The sequence below is a fragment of the Vombatus ursinus genome, unplaced genomic scaffold (assembly GCF_900497805.2).
Source record: "Vombatus ursinus unplaced genomic scaffold, bare-nosed wombat genome assembly UNPS02014832.1, whole genome shotgun sequence".
Lineage (NCBI taxonomy): Eukaryota > Metazoa > Chordata > Mammalia > Diprotodontia > Vombatidae > Vombatus > Vombatus ursinus.
In genome coordinates, this window is record NW_020954610.1 from 47,620,883 (window position 1) to 47,640,830 (window position 19,948).

The 19,948-nt window shown below is 38.3% G+C and overlaps 1 protein-coding gene across 2 annotated transcripts in view; it reads right to left on the reverse strand.

Moving 5' to 3' along the window:
• The window catches only part of CPPED1 (calcineurin like phosphoesterase domain containing 1), a 120,972-nt gene that overhangs the window by 88,197 nt on the left and 12,827 nt on the right, over nt 1-19,948 (reverse strand). The window lies entirely within an intron of this gene.

A 19,948-nucleotide genomic window follows, 5' to 3' on the forward strand; every position in this document is an offset into this window, starting at 1 on the left:
AAAGGAGCCAGGTTAAAATATAACATTTTCTTAAATTATACTGTAGGTCATTATTTAAAATTTATAAAAATATTAAAAAATAATTATTAAAAAATAAGCTATTGTGCAAACACACTATTTTCCTATAACAGACATTCTTAACCTTTTTTTTCCCTAGACCCCTTTGGAAGTCTGAAGAAGCCCACCGATCCCTTCTCAGAATAATATTTTTATTATTATTTGTGTGTGTGTGTGTGTGTGTGAGGCAATTGGGGTTAAGTGACTTGCCCAGAGTCATACAGCTAGTGAGTGTTATGTGTCTGAGGCTGGATTTGAACTCAGGTCCTCCTGACTCCAGGGCCTGGTGCTTTATCCACTGTGCCATCTAGCTGCCAGAATAATATTGTAAATGCACAAAATAAAACACAGGGAATTACTAAGGAAACCATATTAAAAGGTACTTATCAAAATTTAAAAAAAAATAAAAGTTTGCAGACCCTAGAATCCCTGGGTGAGGGCATTTTGATTTCTATTAATTCTGAGAAGCCATGTGCCGTAGTGGCTACAGAGCTGACTTAAACTCAGGAGGACCTGGATTCAAGTCTTGCCTCTGACATACAGGAAGGGCTAGCCTGGGTGAGTAAGTCACTTAACCTCTCAATGATCCAGGCAACTCTAAAACTAAGTTGCTGTGGAGAAGGCACAGTTCTGTAATGGTAGAGGAAGTTTCTCCCAGGAGCTCCTTACACCAGTGAAATGACAGGTCTGATTAAGAAAAATAAAAGAGACCTGGTGATACCCAAAGGCTGGAGAAAAACATGTGGAAGAGCACAGTCAGGCCCTAACTAATGCAAAGAAGGAATCCTGTGAGGTGGCTAGAACCAATGACCATATCTTACATAATTTTAACTTTGAATAGTGCAAACTCTAATACATGTGACCAGTTCATAGAATTCATTATTCAAATTTGTTTTGTATAGGCAAAGAAACCAAGCTGTTTAAGAACTGTAGAATCAAAATGAAGTACAGAGCATTAACATAACATTGTACACAGGATACTAACTTTCAATAGCAAATTTTAAAGCCAGATTTTAAAATACCATGAATATCAGCTTTCTGAGACAGATTAAATACTTCAAAATTTTTATTCTTGCCATAATGCCACTGTTTGCACTATTTAGGGATGAGCCAGAATTTTAATTATAAAACTTGGAACTTGAAAATTTGACTATCTGGTTGAATATATAGTACCATAATGAAATCTTGAAATTCGTCAACATGGAAATTGCTAACATTTTAAAAACTGTCAGTTTAATGTGAATACACATGGGGATAATAGTACTTCTGGGGGAAGTCTTCATTACTGCATCCTTATTCTGTTGAACTGAATTTTGTGAGTCATTAATGCCTACCTTTAGAAACTAAAGCCTTAAAAGGAAATATAGAGGGGAGTTTTTTGCTATTTAAATGTTTTTCTATTTAACCTAGTTGAATCTTGGCTAAATAGTAAAATATAAGAGAAAAAAAATGCTGCTATGTCTATTTCTTTTTTGGCTTTAGTTTCTAAAGGTAGATGGATTGTGGTGCTTTTCCATTATTCATATTTAGTAAAGATCATCAAAACTGTAGTTCTGCCTAATTACAATTTAGCTAAGGTTCAACTAGGCTAAATAGCAAAACATAAAAATTTCCATATGTATTTCTTCTTGTGTTCCTAAAGATAGAAATTAATGCATAAGGTACCTTCTAGCCTTAAATCTGTAGCCTCTATTAAAGCTTCCTCAATGAGGTCCCAAAGCTGGTTGGTAGACATACGAGACAGAATGCTGAATTTGGAATCAAGTGACCTGGTTTCAAATTCTGTCTCAGGTCTTTACTAGTTACATATGTGACTATGGTCAAGTCACCTTCAAAATAGGGAAAATACTGCTTGCACGATCTACTTCACAGGGCTGTAAAATTTAAAATACTTTGTGAACAGAAGAGCATTTTACAAATTGGTCTTTTTATTGTTGTTGCTATGTTAACATAATTTAAAAGAGATTAGGTTAGCAATTCACATGAGAAAAAAAGTGGATGAAACATGCATAACAATTAAATTACAAAATGCACTTGGACAGAAAATCCATTGAGTTAATAATACAGCAATGTAAACATCTTGGACAAGCTACAGATATACAGTAAGCTAGGTTCATAACTGAATATGAGGAGGAAAATGAACTATATTACATTTGGGAAACAGTATACTGCTTTCAATGGTCCTAAAATGTCCCTTGCTACCAAAGTCAATCAATATCAATATTCTCCCAGTGTTGGCAAATGGTTACAAATAATTTAATACCAAAATCTCAGAAGAAATACAATTCAGTCACCCAAAGGGTAATGTAATAATACTCTAGTAAAGGGCAGTGTAACAATGTAATAATTGTGGGTTTAAGTAAGCTACAGCATATTACTAGGAATGGATTAAGTTAGAAATAGCATAAAAGGCATAGACAAGGAAATGAATGACTAGAAAAAGATGTGAACCAGTCATTTAATGAGAATAATGGCAAACAGATGGACAGTCTGAATGTCAGACCAGAATTTTCTTAAATACTCAAATTTCATCAATTATGATTTCATCAATTCAGGAGTTCATGCCAATGATGCAGACTGACACCCATCCAGGTGACTCAAATCTATATTCCAAATTCCTTTGAGTGATCACAGATTTCTAGGAGAATCTGCTCTAGTATTCATAAAATAATAAGAGAATCAGATAGTCCTCTATTGTGTTGAATGGGTTCTATACAAAAGATTTATGAAACGACATGGACAAAAGTTCCAGAGGACAAGAATGCAAGGGTAGGATGCAATCTCTATCGGTGGCAAGAATATAACAGTGATGAGGTGATGGATACACTGAAGTATAAAAACAAGGTAAATTAAGTAAGCTAACAGTTCCACCTGGACTTTTAGTATTAAATTTCTTTTCTTCCTTTTCAAGTTAGTTTTATACATTCATAAAGTTCTCTATATCTTCTGACTTTTTCATAAAGCACATATATATTACTAGAATAGAATTTTATTTATTGTCTGTCATTTCCTCAATCAAATCTCAAGTGAATGTCAAAAACCAACTGCATAAAACTATGATATGTGTAAACAATAGTCAAGGTGAAAACAGAGTTATAATTCTATTTGTTATAGTTAGAGTTGCCACAGCGGTAGCACTAAAACATGGCTGTGCATATCTAAGTGAGAAGCATGACTCTCTTCACAATTAACCTGGAATAGTTGAGAAGTCATGAACATCTGCTCTCATGCTGACATCTTTCCAGTGTTTGGCAGTCAGTCAATAAACATTTATCAAGCACCTGCTACTTGCCAGGTCTTGTGCTAAGCATTGGGGATACAAAGAAAGGCAAAAGATAGTCCCTGCCCTTGAAGAGCTCCTAATCTAATGGGGAAGGTAACATGCAAATAATTACATACAAACAAGCTACATACATAATAAATAGGAACTAAACAAGAGATGGAAGGCACTAGAATTGAGAGGGGTTGAGAAAGGCTTCCTATAGAAGGTGAGATTTTAGCTGGGACTTGAAGGAAGCAGGGAAATCAGGAGAAAGAGACAATGGTGGACAGCATTCCAGGCACGAGGAACAGCCTATGAAAATGCCTGGAGATGGTGTTTCTTGTGTGAAGAATAGCCAGGAGACCAATGTCACTGGATCAAAGGATATATGGGGGAGCGTGAGGTGTAAGAAAATTGGAAAGGTGGGGAGACAGGCTAGGTTAGGAAAGGTTTTGAATGCCAAACAGGGATTTTATATTAGATTTTGGAAGTAAAAGGGAGTCAATGGAGTTTACTGAGTGATATGATAGGACCTGCACTTTAGGAAGATCACTCTGATAGCTGAGTGAAGGACAGACTGGAGCAAGGAGAGACTTGTGGCAGGGAGATCAACCAGCGGCTACTGTAATAGTCCTCGTGTGAGGACGTAAGGGCAGGCCTGCAGCAGGGTGGTAGCAATATCAGAGGAAAGGGTCTGTATTTGAGAGATGTTACACAGGTAAAACTGACAGGCCTTAGTAACAGATAAGACGTGAGGTGTGAGAGAGTTAAGGACACTTAAGCTGCTAGCCTTGGAGACTGGGAGGGTGGCGGGGCCCTTCATAGTAAGAGGGAAGTATAGAAATAGATAGTGTTTGGAGGAAAAGGATAATGAGTTCAGTTTCTGACATGCTGAATTTTAAGATGTCCACAGAGTATCCAGTTTAAGATGTCTAATAGGCATTTGGAGATGTAAGAATGGAAGTCAGCAGAGAGGTAAGGGCTGGATAATTAGATTTAAGAAATCATTTGCACAGAGATGATAACTGAATCCATAGGAACTAACTGGATCACTAAATGAAATAGTACAGAGGGAAAAGAAAAGAGGGCCGGGGGTGGAGCCCATGGGTGTAGGATACCATGGAGTGACCTGGATGAAGATCCAGCAAAGGAGTCTGGGAAAGAATAGTCAGACAGGTAGGAAGAGAACCAGGAGAATGTAACGTCCCAAAAAACCTAGAGAAGAGAGTATCATCAAGAAGAGGGTGACTGAAAGTATCAAAGGCTGCAGTAAAGTCCAGAAGGATGAGGTCTGAGAAAAGGTCATTGGAACTGGCAATTAAGTGATCACTGTAACTTTGGAGGGAACAGTTTCAACTGAATGACGATAAGGAAAACCAGACTGTGGAGAGTTAAGAAGAGAGTGAGAGGAGAGGAAATGGAGACAGTTTGCAGACAGCCTTCTCTAGGGATTTAGCCACAAAGAGCAGGAGAGATATAGAATGACAGTACGGATAGATGATCAAGTGAGGGTTATGTCTGAAGGCAGTAGGGAAGCACTCAGCAGACGGAGATTGAAGAGAGGGACCTACTGTGTGCCAGACATTGTGCTAAACACAAATTACCTTGCCTTTCTACTGATGTGAGTACATGGTGTCTTATTTAGCACAAAGTAAGCTCCCTGGGGGTAAGGACTCTTTTCTTTTTCTTCCTGTATGCCCATAAGCTAGCCTAATGCCTTGAATTTAATGTTTAATGAATTGAATTGAATAGACAACCTGAAAAGAGTGAGACTACTTACTAGCACCTTCTGTTTGCTCCTTTTCCACCATTCTGTCATGAGAACTTATTTCAGAATCAGAAGTAGGCTGCAAAGGACTGCTAACCATTTTGTAGTTTTCTTTTGTTTATGAATCAATGAATTTAAACAAGATTGAAGTGCTTACCTTGTGGTAATCTCTGTGCCTCGTATTGGGGATACAAACATAAAAAGTGAGGTAGTCTCTGTGTACAAGGTACTCACACACCAGGGGTGTCTATGGTGGATTGACAGATCAGATCCAAATATCCTAGCATAGCTGTAGGCCTAGAGTACCTTCGGATACTGTAACAGGGCACAAAGCAAGGCCTGATGGTCCTCTTTCTTTCTTTTTTTTTTTTGGTGAGGCAATGAGGGTTAAGTGACTTGCCCAGGGTCACACAGCTAGCGAATGTTATGTGTCTGAGGCCGGATTTGAACTCAGGTCCTCCTGTCACTAGGGCCCAGTGCTCTATCCACTGCGCCACCTAGCTGCCCCTGGTCTTCTTTCTTAACTAAAGGATTATAGTTGTTTACTCCCAGCTCATAAAAAGTAAAAGGGAGCACCCATATCCACTCTTCAGGGCAGTGGACCTGTAGGAGCCTGGCCTCATTCCCATCATTGGGAAGTAGAAAGTGGGGCCTGAATGGAGTGGGGATCCTGAGTTCTCTCATGCATTGGTAGGGATAGACATAGGTCAGTGTCTAGACAAGAAAAGAAGGTGGAGGAGAAGGCTATATTGACTAGATGATTAAGAGTAAACCTTCCCTGGTGATAGTTGTCCCTGACCAACTGTCCTAGATAGGATCTTGGGTTCCCTATTCGAACAATTAATAAGCTATTGCCATGGTTAAATGACAAGCCCCTACTTAGCTAGGTTGGTCCTCAAACAGCAGACAGTCTGTTTTAGGGAACATACTCTTAAGACTTTTGAGTTATAAACATTTATGCTCTGCTGGCTAGCCTTTGAGAACTCAAGGTCTCTCATAATAAGTCATTAAAGTTCAACTTTTTGAAGGGCAAGTACTTAGTATATTGACATGATACATGAACAGGTTTTATAAAAATTGCCTTTGTTAAGAAAATGAAATAAACAAAGATAGCTGATGGTTTGATTAGTTGCAAAATTACCTTACTAAAATCATGAGTCTGGATAATCTATACTCTGGAAGAAAATCCTTACAATCTCAAGTTACTTTCTATATTTCTTTTCCTCTTCATTTCTGAACTTCCAGAAAAGTGGTATACACTTGCTACTTCTATTTTTTCTCCACCTACTCATTTTCCAACTCCCTTGCAATTCTGTTTCTGTCTCTAGCCCTCTACTGAAACAACTCTTTCCAAGGTCAACAATAATCTCTAGTTGGCAAACTGAGTGGCCTTTTCTCAAATGTCTTCTTTCTTGAGGCTCAGTAGCATCTGACACTGTAGACTATCCCCTCAATATTTGGTGTTTTTTTACTTTGTTTTTTTGATTCTGTTGTCTTCTGATCTGCCTGTCAATGGAACAGGAGCTGAATCATTTGATAATTTGTAAGTTACTGAAAGTTTATAACTCTGAACCCAAACTGAGGAGCTAAAGAGAAGTTCCCTGATATGGAGTCCCCTCAAAGACAGGAACTATTTCATTTTTTATTTTATTCAGTGTTTGGCCAAGGTTCCTGGCATATAGTAGGTGCTTAAAAAACGCCTGCTGAATTGAACTGAAAAAGCATGTTAGGTCAAGATTGTGGCTGAAGGGCTTTAAATGACAGATGAAATGATGTCCCAGACTCTAGCAAAAGATCTGAATCTGAGGCCTGTGAACTTTAAAAAACATTTTTCATGACTATTTCATTATAACTAGTTCCACCTGTAATCCTTATTCTGTTTTATGTATACAAAAACATTATTTTGAGAGGAAGTCCATAGGCTTCATCAGACAGCTAAAGGGGATATAAAAAAAAGTTAAGAATCCCTTTTCTGGAGGTAACAGGGAGCCAACAAGGTTTCTGAGCAGGGAAATGATATGGTCAAATTGCCTTTAGAAGACTATTTGGTAGCCATATGGAGACAGGATTAAAAAGCAGAAAGCAATGAAGCAGGGAGATCAATTAGAAAGTTGTTAGAAAAGTCCAAGTGAGAAGTGATGAGGGTCTGAAATAAGGCTAAGTGGAAAGAAAAGGAAAGACCTAGAGGCAGAACCTACATGATGTTGTAATTAATTGAATATGAGGAATAAGGTAGAAGAGAAAGTCAAGGATTATTCTAAGGTTACTAACCCGAGTGACTAAGAGTATGGTAGCATCCTCCACAGAAAAAGGGATATTTGGAAGAAAGGTGGGTTTAGGGTGGTAAGTATTCCACTTTGGGCATACTGAATTTGATATGACAATGGGACATCCAGGTGGCACTGTCCATCAGTCCATAAACATTAACAGCTGACACTCAAAATGTGAGATCCTTGACCAATGAGTCAAAAATAATACTGGAGGAATTGAATTATAGCAATATTGATATTGCCACTACAATTAAAACACAGGCCTTTCCAACAACAAAACAAAACCAAAGGATAAAAAGAAATTGCAACTAAATGGAAGTATGACCTATAGGCTTTTCTGGGAGAGAAAAATATAAAGTGGGGTGATATCATCTATAAGCATACTTGCTTTACATTGGCATTAAGAGGTCTTCTGAAATAACTACTCAGGGCTGTCTGAGAAATAATTTATATTAACACACATATAAAACATATGTACATGTATATATATGTGTGAACACATATATACACATGAAAGTCCAAGCTCTGAACCAAATCAAATAACTTCTTGCAGAAGCTTGACCAAGGCACTGTAAGTCCTAAGCAGCAGTGTGCTGGAGATGTTTCTTACCCGCTTAGTAGTACAAGCATTTATACCTCAGAATGATAATGGCTAAAAATATGGTCTTGATTTATCGTTTTGATTGCCTAGACTAGAAAAACAGTTAATACTGCATATTAAACTTAAGAATTTGTGTACTCCACCCCACCCCACCCCCCTCCCCTGGTTAAACAAATATTTACCAGCACATCCCCTAGACTGCTCTCTAAGGCTAGGAGAATGAAGTAATCTCCAGACAATCTCAGAACTATAGGTTAACAACAACAATAACAACAGGCATTCACATACCAAGGTTTGCAAAGTGCTTTGTATCTATTATCTCCCTTGAGGGGCAGCATACCCAAGATGCTAAGTCCCTTTGTGCATATGGCACTTGGATAGGTCCTGCAGCAAACCTTTCCTTTAGCACTTCAGCCTGGGTTCAGTTTAGTCAAAGGTTAATGAAAATTCCCTTCAATAATTTATCATTTATCAATGATTCAGCCCCTATCCCATAGAGATTCTAAACTCTTTCTCTACTCTCTGACCCTAAGGATTCATAGTGATTAAAATATATTTAACTAAAGCAGAATTGAAATGAACAAAGTACAAGATTAGAAATACAAAGAAGCAGGGCTATTCCTGGGTAGAATTTGAAACTTCAGCTCTTCTGTGGTCATTACTACAGTGAAAATGAAATGAACACTATCAGCTTTAAAACTCCTAAGTGCCACAATATGTTCACTCCTAGTAAAGTCCAAAATCCCAACTTGCCCCAGGCATTTTTCTATACATCTAGTGTTTTCCACTTGTACCCACAGATCACAATGGTAGGGGATTTCTCCATGAACATTTGGTGAAAGATACAGGGTAATCTGGTCTCAGATTACACATTCTTTTGGCTGGTCCTGTACTCACTGCCACTTGAATTCCTTCATAGGTCTTTCAGGGTCCTTCAAGAACAACAGTTAGAGATATACTGCATTGCTCACAGCTGGCCACCAGAGGGCACATGATCAAGCACAGGTCTCCTTCACATGTTTCATGCATCCTCCTCTGGACCACTTCTGGTCTCTTTATCATGAAGCATTTTCTCTTTTTAAAAATCTTTCCCTAATAGTGTGATATTTGAATGACTTTAAAGAAACTTCTTTGAAATTAAATGGCCTGGGTCAAGTTATATCCCTTTTTTATTTTGGCATCTGAATATGGCAAGAAAAGAAAAAAGCTAGTTGAATTATAGTCTTCCCCTCAGTGAAAGATTCTAGATGAGTAAGCATATGTAAAGGGCAGGAGGCGGGGGTGTGTGCTCCCATACACAGGATCACTTGTATTACCTTGGCATTAAGAGATAGAAGCAGCCTGAAAATAAATATTCTGGCAGGACAATAACTGACCAGAAGGGGCTTTGATTCCAGACTGCATCAGCTTCCTTGTTCTGCACAGACATGAGCATAAGCAGGAGTGAGCAGGATGTAATCATTCCAGATCCTAAGTTCTTTTGCATATGGGCATATTAGGTCTGAGGGCTCCCATAGCCTAACCTTGGGTTCAGCCAAGTTGAAGGGTATGGGCAACTTTCCCAACAGTAATTCATAGGTTTTTTGTTTTTGTTTTGTTTTTGGTTTTTTTTTTTTTGGCTCATGTTAGCCTTGAGATTCTAATCTCATTACAAACTTGCATAACTGGAAAGAATTTCTCAACTTATATATAGGTACATTTATGGAATGAAATCAGAAGTGAAATATGACATCAAAACTCCTGAGCAACTGAGCACAGCTAGTAAGACTGGCATCACAGACTATCACATCTTATTTTCTACACCTGGCTTTGTGCACACACCTGAATACTTTTTAATGCTTTTTAAAAAAATTTTAGGCGATTGGGGTTAAGTGACTTGCCCAGGGTCACACAGCTAGTCAGTGTCAAGTGTTTGGTCTGAGGCTGGATTTGAACTCAGGTCCTCCTGACTTCAGGGCCAGTGCTCTATACACTGCGCCACCTAGCTGCCCCTGAACACTTTTTAAGTATTTTCCACATTTTGCTTTCAAAGTCTCATGAGAGAAGGAGGAAACTTGTCTCAGGCATATCTTGTTCCTGGCTCTCATGCCAGGTGAAAGCTTTTCTCAGTTGTCTGCTCTTACCTCCTAGTGGTGGAGAAGGAAGTGGCAAACCACTCCAGTATCTTTGCCAAGAAAAACCCAAATGGGGTCACAAAAAGAGTAAGACACGACTGAAATGACTGACAACAAACCTCCTATGGCTAACCAGGTGAGGGTCACTGAACAAGTCAGCCAGCTGCCCCAGGGAATGCAGCTGGAGGCCCATATTCTCCATTGGTTTTACCTGGTGTTCCTGACAGCCAACCTGCAAAGGACATACCATAAGCTTTTCTTTTCTTTTCTTTTTTAAAATTTATTTAGTTTTAGTTTTCGACATTCACTTCCACAAGATTTTGAGTTCCAAATTTTCTCCCCATCTCGTCCCTCCCCCCACCCCAACATGGCATGCATTCTGAATATCCCTTCTCCTAATCTTCCCTCCCTTCTATCTCTCCCCCCCTTCTCTTATCCCCTTCCCCTTCAATTTTCCTGCAGGGCAGGACAGATTTCTATAACCCATTTCCAGGATATCTTATTTCCCAGTTGCATGTGAAAACAATTTTTTTTAACTTTTGTTTTTAAAACTTTGGGTTCCAAATTTTCTCCCTTCCTCCCTCCCCACCCTCATTGAGAAGGCAAGCAACTCAATACAGGTTATATATGTAGAGTCATGCAAAACACTTCCATAGCAGTCATGTTGTGAAAAACTAACTATATTTCCCATAATCCTATCCTACACCCCATTTATTCTATTCTCTCTTTTGACCTTTTCCCTCCTTAGAAGTATTTGCTTCTGATTACCCCCTCCCCCAATCTGCCCTCCCCTCTATCAACCTCCTGCTCTCTTGTCCCCTTCCCCTCCTATTTTTCTGTAGGGTAAGATAGATTTCCATACCCAATTGAGTATGTATGTTATTCCCTCCTTAAGCCAAATCCTATGAGAATAAGATTCACTCATTCCCTCTCACCTTCCCCCATTTCCCCTCCACTCTAAAAGCCCTTTTCTTGTCTGTTTTATGTGATGCAATTTAATCCATTCTACCTCTCCCTTTCTCCTTCTCTCCCTATAATCCTCTCTCACCCCTTTATTTTATTCTCCAGATATCACCCCTTCATCTTCAACTCACCCTGTGCCCTCTATTTATCTCTCTCTCTCTCTACACACACACACACACATACACACACACACACACATACATATAATTCTTTTCCCCTCCAACTACTCTAATACTGACAAAGGACTCATGAGTTACAAATATCATCTTTCCATGCAGAATGTAAACAGTTCAACCTTAATAAGTCTCTTATGATTTCTCCTTCCTGTTTACCTCTTCATGTTTCTCTTGAGTCTTGTATCTGAAAATCAAATTTTCTATTCAGCTTTGGTCTTTTCATCAAGAATGCTTGAAAGTCCTCTTTTTCACTGAATGTCCATTTTTTCCACTGAAGGATTATGCTCAGTTTTGCTGGGTAGGTGATTATTGGCTCTAATCCTGTCTCCTCTGCCCTCTGGAATATTATATTCCAAGCCCTGCGGTCCCTTAATGTAGAATCTGCTAAATCTTATGTTACCCTGATTGTGTTTCCACAATACATGAATTGTTTCTTTCTGGCTGCTTGCAATACTTTCTTTTTGACCTGGGAACTCTGAAATTTGGCTACACTATTCCTAGGAGTCTTCCTTTGGGGATCTCTTTCAGGAGGAGATGGGTGGATTTTTTCAATTTCTGTTTTGTCCTCTGCTTCTAAAATATCAGGGCAGTTTTCCTTGATAATTTCTTGAAAGATGATGTCTAGGCTCTTTTTTTGATCATGGCTTTCAGATAGTCCAGGAATTTTTAAATTCTCTCTCCTGGATCTATTTTCCAGGTCAGTTGTTTTTCCAATGAGATATTTCACATTGTTTTCTATTTTTTCATTCTTTTGGATTTGTTTTACAGTGCCTTGACTTCTCATAAAGTCACTAGCTTCCAATTGCTCCATTCTAATTTTTAAGGAAGTATTTTCTTCAGTAAGCTTTTGGACTTCCTTTTTCATTTGGCCAATTTTGCCTTTTAAGGCCTTCTTCTCCTCATTGGCTTTTTGGATCTCTTTTGCCATTTGGGTTAGGCTATTTTTTAAGGTGTTATTTTCTTCAGTATTTTTTTGGGTCTCCTTTAGCAAGCTGTTGACTTGTTTTTCATGATTTTCTTGTATTATTCTCAGTTTTTCCTCTACTTCTCTTACTTGCTTCTCAAAATCCTTTTTGAGCTCTTCCATGGCCTGGGACCAATTCATATTTTTTCTTGGAGGTTTTGGATGTAGGAGCTTTGACTCTGTTGTCTTCTTCTGGTTGTATGTTTTGATCTTCTTTGTCACCAAAATAAGATTCTACGGTCTGACTCTTTTTGTGTTGCTTGCTCATGATTCCAGCCAATTATTTGAGTTAAAACCCTTTGTTAAGGGTCTGTTTCCAGTGTGGAGAATGTACTGTCCCAAGTTCCAGGAGTTTTGTGCAGCTGTTTTCAGAGATACTTCTGGGGACCTGTAAATTTTCAGTTCTTCCAAGGTGTTATGATCAGGGCGAGGTGTTTACTCCTTTCCTGGCCTATGTTCTAGTCTATGAGTGACCACAAGCATTCTTTTCTGTTTTGGAACTGTGAGGAGGATTTCCTCTCCACCACACCAGTGTTCCTCCTCACCCCAGGACCACCACCCAGAACTGTGACCCAGATCCAAGCATGGGCAAAGCAAGAGAATTCTGCACCAGCAAAGAGATCCCTGCAATCCCCCTCTGATGGGCCACTCGATTCCCCCTCAGTCTGTGTGATGGAAGCTCAGGAGGCAGCCGCCACCTCGGCGCCACGCACTGCGCTTCTCTCTCAGCACAGACACAGACTCTTCCTACTGACCTTCTAATTATCTTTGGTGTACATGGGTTGAGAAGTCTAGAAACTGCCACAGCTGCCCGTGATTCAGTCCTCTGAGGCCTGCGCGCCCACACTGAACTGCATTCCTCTCCTAGCCCGGCTCGATATACCTTTCTGATCAACCATCCAGGTTGTCTTGGGCTGGAAATTTGTTTCCCTCTGTCTTTTTGTGGGTTCTGCTGCTTTAGAATTTCTTTAGAGCCATTCTTTATAGGTATTTGGAGGGGTCTGGGGGAGAGCTCAAGCAAGTCACTGCTTTTTCTCCGCCATCTTGGCTCTGCCCCCAGGGGTAGGCACCAGAAGCTTTTCTTCTCTGACCCACAGATGCCCACAAGTCTCCATAGGTAAAACAAAAAACTGTGCTGTTCTTTTGAGAATCATGGAGCTTTGCAACCTATTGCAATCCTTACAGTAGCCCTTTATGATAACTGAGTTTTTCTATTCTCTAGTTTTATTTGCATAATAATTAACAAAAGGGGAAACACTGAGTAACTGTGACTTGTAAAGGGCTGCCACAACCAAGCCTAACACACATAAAGCAACTGCTGGTTACTTTTACCATATATCCAAAGGCAAAATGAAACATCATTTCATGGCACATTTAGTCATCTTGCCTTGCCGTATTCATGATGGGCATAAACAAAAAAGACCATTATTAAGAAAATTACATCTGCTGCAGAGAATGAGGAAATAAATAATAAATACATTAAAATTATTAAAAATAAATTTCCACAAAAAACTTAGTAAGACCCTACATATACTTCAGCATTCTGTTGTTTCAATGCAAAGGTGGGCATAGAAGAGGGAAGCAGAAAATATGTTGGAAAATATGGCTTAAGACTATACTGAAACCTCATGTCTGTATATCCTGAATTCTTTCTCCAAGAAAAGAACTGCATCAAACATAGTGAACATAAAGTAACATCATAAATTAAAAGCTGACTACATTTTAATAAAAAAGAAATGACTAAAAGCTGAATTGAGAATATATGATTTACAAATGGAATAATTCCAACTTGACCTACTGACCAACTTGAGCTACTGACACAGTAAAATGAGAACTGGATGAAGAAATATACATCAACATGAACATCTACCATTTCCTATATAAATTTGCTGAATGTAAAGTACCTGACACGACAAATAACAAGCCTAGGAACTCACTCTGGCAAACACCTGATCTCCTTGCCAAGCTGAGAAACATGGCAGCCAAGGACAACAGTTTAAAGCATAAACTCATTTTCCAGTTCTTATAGAAGAATAAGAGAGAAGATGATGAGCAGTGCTACCTCATTAAACAGGGAGATCTGGGGGATGAAAAAATGCACCAGTCAAACAATGATCTCAAGAACATTAAGGGATAAAACTGGAAGAATGATACAGTTTAAAAATGGGGGAAAAGTCACAATTTCTATAACAAATTATTCTTTACATTAATCCAAAACATGGCTTACAATGTAGGAATGACATGCTCTTAGCCAGAGATGATTATACCTAAGAATGTAAGCAAGTACGTAAGTAAGAATGTACTTCCCTAGAGTCTTGCACATCTAATCAAAAGGACTTTAAACTGAAAGGGAAGGAGGGAAAAAAATGGCATGCACATATACATAAATATGTATATACACATACAAATTTATATGTATATATCTATGTGCAGACAGATAACATTGGCAGTAGCAATATATAATACACATATACATATATGTGTGTTATATGCAGTTTTCTCTCCTCCTTCCCTTTCATGTATATATCTATGTCTATGTATATGTATATGTGTGTCTATGTATATATATGAAATCCAGTAGAAAGAGTGGGAAATCATGGTGGAGAGAGTCTGGGTGAAGAACAACAGAGATGACATTGTCATTAAAGTATGTTACAAAATACAAACAAGAAATAAATGGGGAGTTTGGGAAATAAATCACAAATCTGGCACAGAGCTACATAAAAGTAATGGTGAATTTCCATTATCTCTAGACATATGCTGAAAATTTCTCTTTGTCCAAAACAGAGCAGTTAAGTTTTTCACTTTGCCTCAGTGACAATTTAATCCTCCAAAAGGAAGAACCAAGAAGAAGAACTTTTCATGCTAGGTCTGATTTTCACCAACAAGAAACTGGCTGCTGGAATGGAACTGATGGAAATCAAGGAGAAAGTGACGACTCCAACCTAGAGTTTGTAAGAAAGAACAGGAAAGATACTCATAGTTTCCAAGACTCCTTTAAGCTCTTGATCTTTGATTATATGCCCCTAATGACCACTGCTGCAGATGGATGAGACAAAGGCACCAGATGATAGAAAGAAGGTAGATCTAACCAACTCATTTCGCTTCTTTTCTTTCTGCCGAGCATAATTCTTTGGTCTGCAAATGACAGAACAAAAATGGTTAAAAAGTTGAAACCCAATATAAATAGGCAGATAAGTAAAAGACTACCTACCTGTCCTTCAGTAGTTCAAGTTGCTAGGACCAGATGAACTATACCTAAAGATACTGAAAGAGCTAGCAGATGTTACTGTTGAGCTAGTCATTAGTTTTTTGAAGGATGATGGAAGGGAAATGAGAGAATTAGTATAGGACAGAGAAATCTAACGAGCCCCTTTTCAAAAAAAAAGCGAAGAAAATGGGATTTACAAACTATAGATTAAAGAGGCTTTCTTTGACTCCGTGAAAAATTCTTGAATACATTATTAAAGACACAGTTAGTGGATATATAAACAGTGATCATGAAAAGCTAGCATGGCTCAATTAAAAAACAAAAAACAGGCCATTCCATACTAACATCACTTTACTTTTTGATACGGACTGACAGATTAGTAAATACGTAGAATGCTACAGTTATATATACATATATATCATATACACTTACACATATATACATACATATATATATAAGCAAAATATGCAAAATATGCTATAAAGTCTATTATCTTATTCTCATGGACAAGATATAGAGATGTGGGGTAGACAATTTCATAGTTAAGTGGATTCAGAACCAACTGAATGACTGAACCCAAAGGGTAGTCATTAATGGTTTAATGTCATCTTGGAAGGAGATTTGCAATGAAGTTCCTCAGGGATCTATGTTTGGTTCTCTCCTATTCGACATTTTTATCCAACAACTTACATAAGGACATAGATGGCAAGCTTGTCAAATTAGTAGATGACAAAAACCTAGTAGCATTAGCTACTTCCACCTAACACAATAGATGACAATGTCAAGATTGAAAAAAAAAATCTTGACAGGCTAGAACACTGGGATGAATTCAAAAAGAAGAAATTTAATAGGCACAAATGTAAAGTCTTATACTCAACTTAAAAAAATGTGCTTTACAACCACAAAATGGAAGAGACATGGGAAGATAATAGTTCATATGACAAAGATCTGTGGGCTTTAGTGGACTGAAAATTCAATGAATCAACAATGCACTATATTAACTAAAAAAGTTAATGTGATCTTAGGTTGTCTCAGGAAAGGCAGATTGTTCAGAAAGAGAGAAGTGATAGTTCTACTGTACTCCATCCTAATCAGACTATATATAAAGTACAGCTAGGCCACAATTAATTGAGTTAGAATAATGTAAAATTTGATTGAATGAATTACAAAATAGTTCAATGGATATGAGCTATGTGATGGTTTTAACATGTCACTAAGTCATCAATCTACAATTGCCTACAGTTGCGTGAGGATGTGACGTGTTGTAGCATACCATATCAGCAAATGTTGTGTTAATATTTTTTAAAAGAGCCCTTAAAAAATGGACAAAAGGAAAAATACTTGAGATGGAAACAATGCCAATGCAAAAAAGAGGTTTATAATTACATTAGAACAGAAATTTGATGTAATAGAACAGCACAAATGTAGTTACTACAAAATAAATCTAAAATAGGACAAGATGTCAGAATATCTGATCTATGGTATGGAGCATTATAAAATATGCAGGTAAAATGAAAAAGGCAAAGTTGTCTCATGAAAGAAGTATGGTACTATGTTCTGTCTCTTTCTGAGAATAATTTTTGTAGCATTACATTAATTATTCCTTAAATATTTGGCAAAATTTATTTGTAAGTTGATCTGTCCTGTGTGGGATTTTTTTCCTTTGGCAATTTATGGCTTGCTCAATTTCTTTTTCTGCAACTGGGTCCTTTAATATCTTTACTTCTTATTTTGTTAGTTTGGGTATTTTATATTGTCTAGAAACTCATCAATTTCCCTTGAATTCTCAGTTTTGCTGTTATATAATTATTTATGATAGGTTCTGATTTTTGAAGCTAAAATAACCCTGTTTAAAAAAAACTTCTGATCATGAACACTACGCCCAAAGTAACCTTTAATGGCACCCCTGTTTCCTCCCTCTAGTAACTGTGGAAGGCAGTAATGTTATATTTCTTCACTGACTTTCCCTGATTCAAGGGACATGATGCCATATTGGTGGGGCTGGACCAAGCCTAAGATGGCTTACTTTATCTCACATCACAGACCTCCCAATTAGAGACCCACTGGGTGGGCCAAGGATTACTGCCTGCCTGCTCCTGAAAGAAATCTTAAGTTTCACAGTCATCTCTTTAAAAAATACAAGGTACAGAGTCAGAAGACTCATGTTCAAATATCAGTTTTGTTTCCTGTGTAACCCTTGACAGGTCAAATAAACACATTAGGTCTCGGTTTTTTTTTTCCACGTATAAAATGAACAGGTTAAGATGTTAAGTTCCTTTCTAGCTCAAAATCCTATGATCTAATGATCACCTTTGACTGAAAACCCCAGCACAATTAACATTTCTGACCTAAACTATTAACAATTCAGGTAAAGGTTACTCTTTTTATGTAACATATAACTTCTGTCTGAAGCACAGAGTACTTACTATTTCTGTTGTCATAATGTTTACCATAATGATGACACTACTGTACACTTTAGAATTGTGATAAAAACTCAGCTCCCTTGTCCACCCAAAACATGGCCTTCTAGATAAACTAGTTTAACTCCACCTTCCCTCCCTGCACTCACTCTGTGTACCACAGCCCTTGTAGTCATGGACTACATGGGGAAGCTAGAGATTACTGAGGCTGATCTTTGGCAAACACACCACATGAGCATCTGAAGTAGAATACAGATTACTGAGCACCACTTCATTCTGCTTTCTTGACATCTCTACCAAGATGCTTTATAATAGTGGCAGGTCAAACTTAACATGCCCCAAACACTGTCATTTTCCCTTCTAACACCCCCCCACTCCGCCCTTACCCCCCCCCAAACCTCTCTAATTCTTTCAAGGGCACCATCATCGTTCTCATATTTCCAATCTTGGAGTCATCCATGACTATTCCTTCTCCCTCACTCCCCAGAGCCAATCAGTTGCCAAGTATTGTTGATTTTATGTGTGTGACATCTCTCAAATCCACTGCCTTTTCTTTATTCACATGACCACAACCACTGTGGTGGTGGATCACTTCTCATTTATATTGTAATAACCTCCAAACTGATTTCCCTGCTTCCAGTTTCTCCTCTCTCTAATCCATCCTCCACCCAGCTGGAAATTATTATTCCCAAAACACCAGTGTGACTGTTACTCCTCTGCTCAAGAAAATTCAGTGGCTCTCTATTTCTAGGATAAAGTACAAACTCGTCTCTTTGGTGTTTAATACCCTTCACAACCTGGCTACAAATTATCTTTCCAGACTAGTTCATATTACTCCTTCCTCCCCCAGCATTCTACATTCCAGCCAAACTTGCCTACTTGCCATTTTTGTACAGAACATTCATTCCATCTCCTGTCTCAATGCTTTTGAACAAACTGTCCCCCAGGCATGGAATTCTTTTCCTATTTACCTCTATCTCTTAGAATCTCTAATGCCTTTCCAGGCTCAGCTCAGGTACCACTTCCTACAAAAAAGCTTAGCCTGATTCCCACCGTCTTCCCCCACCCTTATAAGCTCCTCACCAGTGGTTAATGCTTTCACATCTCACTAACTTACTTCTTATTTACTTATCCAGGCAATATTGTCCAAAATAAACTGATTTTTTTTTTTTACAGCAGAGACCTATTTAATTTTTGTCTTATACCACCAGTGCCTAGCATAGGGTCTTGTACAGAGTAGGTACTTCTACAAGCTACTGAACTGAATTCATAGGGAATATTGGAACACATGCCACCAGGTATGGATAACCAGCAGCTCTTCCTGAAAATTGTCATAAATGTTGGTAGACCCCTCCTATCACTCAGGTGGTAAATCTGCCGTGGGACCTGGTTCTAAACACCTCACTGCATATTCACTATCTGCAGAACTGATCTTTGGCATAAAAGGCTGATCTAGACATATACCTTCCTTCCAAGTCCCTGTCCACTATGGGTAATGGTAGATATTCAGGAAAGGTTTATAGGATATTTTCATTTCATAGTAGTATCATTATTGCCTCCAATACCTAATTAGAAAGACATGTCTAGGGGTCCGAAGAAAGGACATGGGTGTCAGCACTCAGAGTACACACCTCAAGCTAAGGTCTCCTGGTGTGAAGAGGTGTATAGGGGAAAGGATGGTGTGCCAACTGAAAAGAGGTAGTTGGGGCTGGACCACCAAGAGGTGATGGGATCCTAGGTTGGGACCATAAGAAGTGATAGGACAGGGAAAGCAAGCCTACAAAACAAACGGGAGGTAAGCTTTCAAGAAACAGTATTTCAAAAAACTATCAACTTCCTAATACGTCTTGTGCTGTGGCTTCTTAACTCTTCATTTGCCTTGTATTCTCTGATCAGTACTTGTCTTTTACCCTTTTGGATATTGTGTGTCCCACAAGTGAATCTGTTAACTGACCTTGGCCTGGACTAGCACAATGTTTTGCTGTCTTCTCATCTTTAATCTCCCCCTCCATACTTCAGGAAAATTGTATCCTTTTCACATCTTCCAACCAAGGTCATTTCTCTTTTTGTTGGTTAATGTTAGATCTGACACAAGGGAAACCTGACAGATATAAACAAACTATATGTAATTTGTGAAACAGA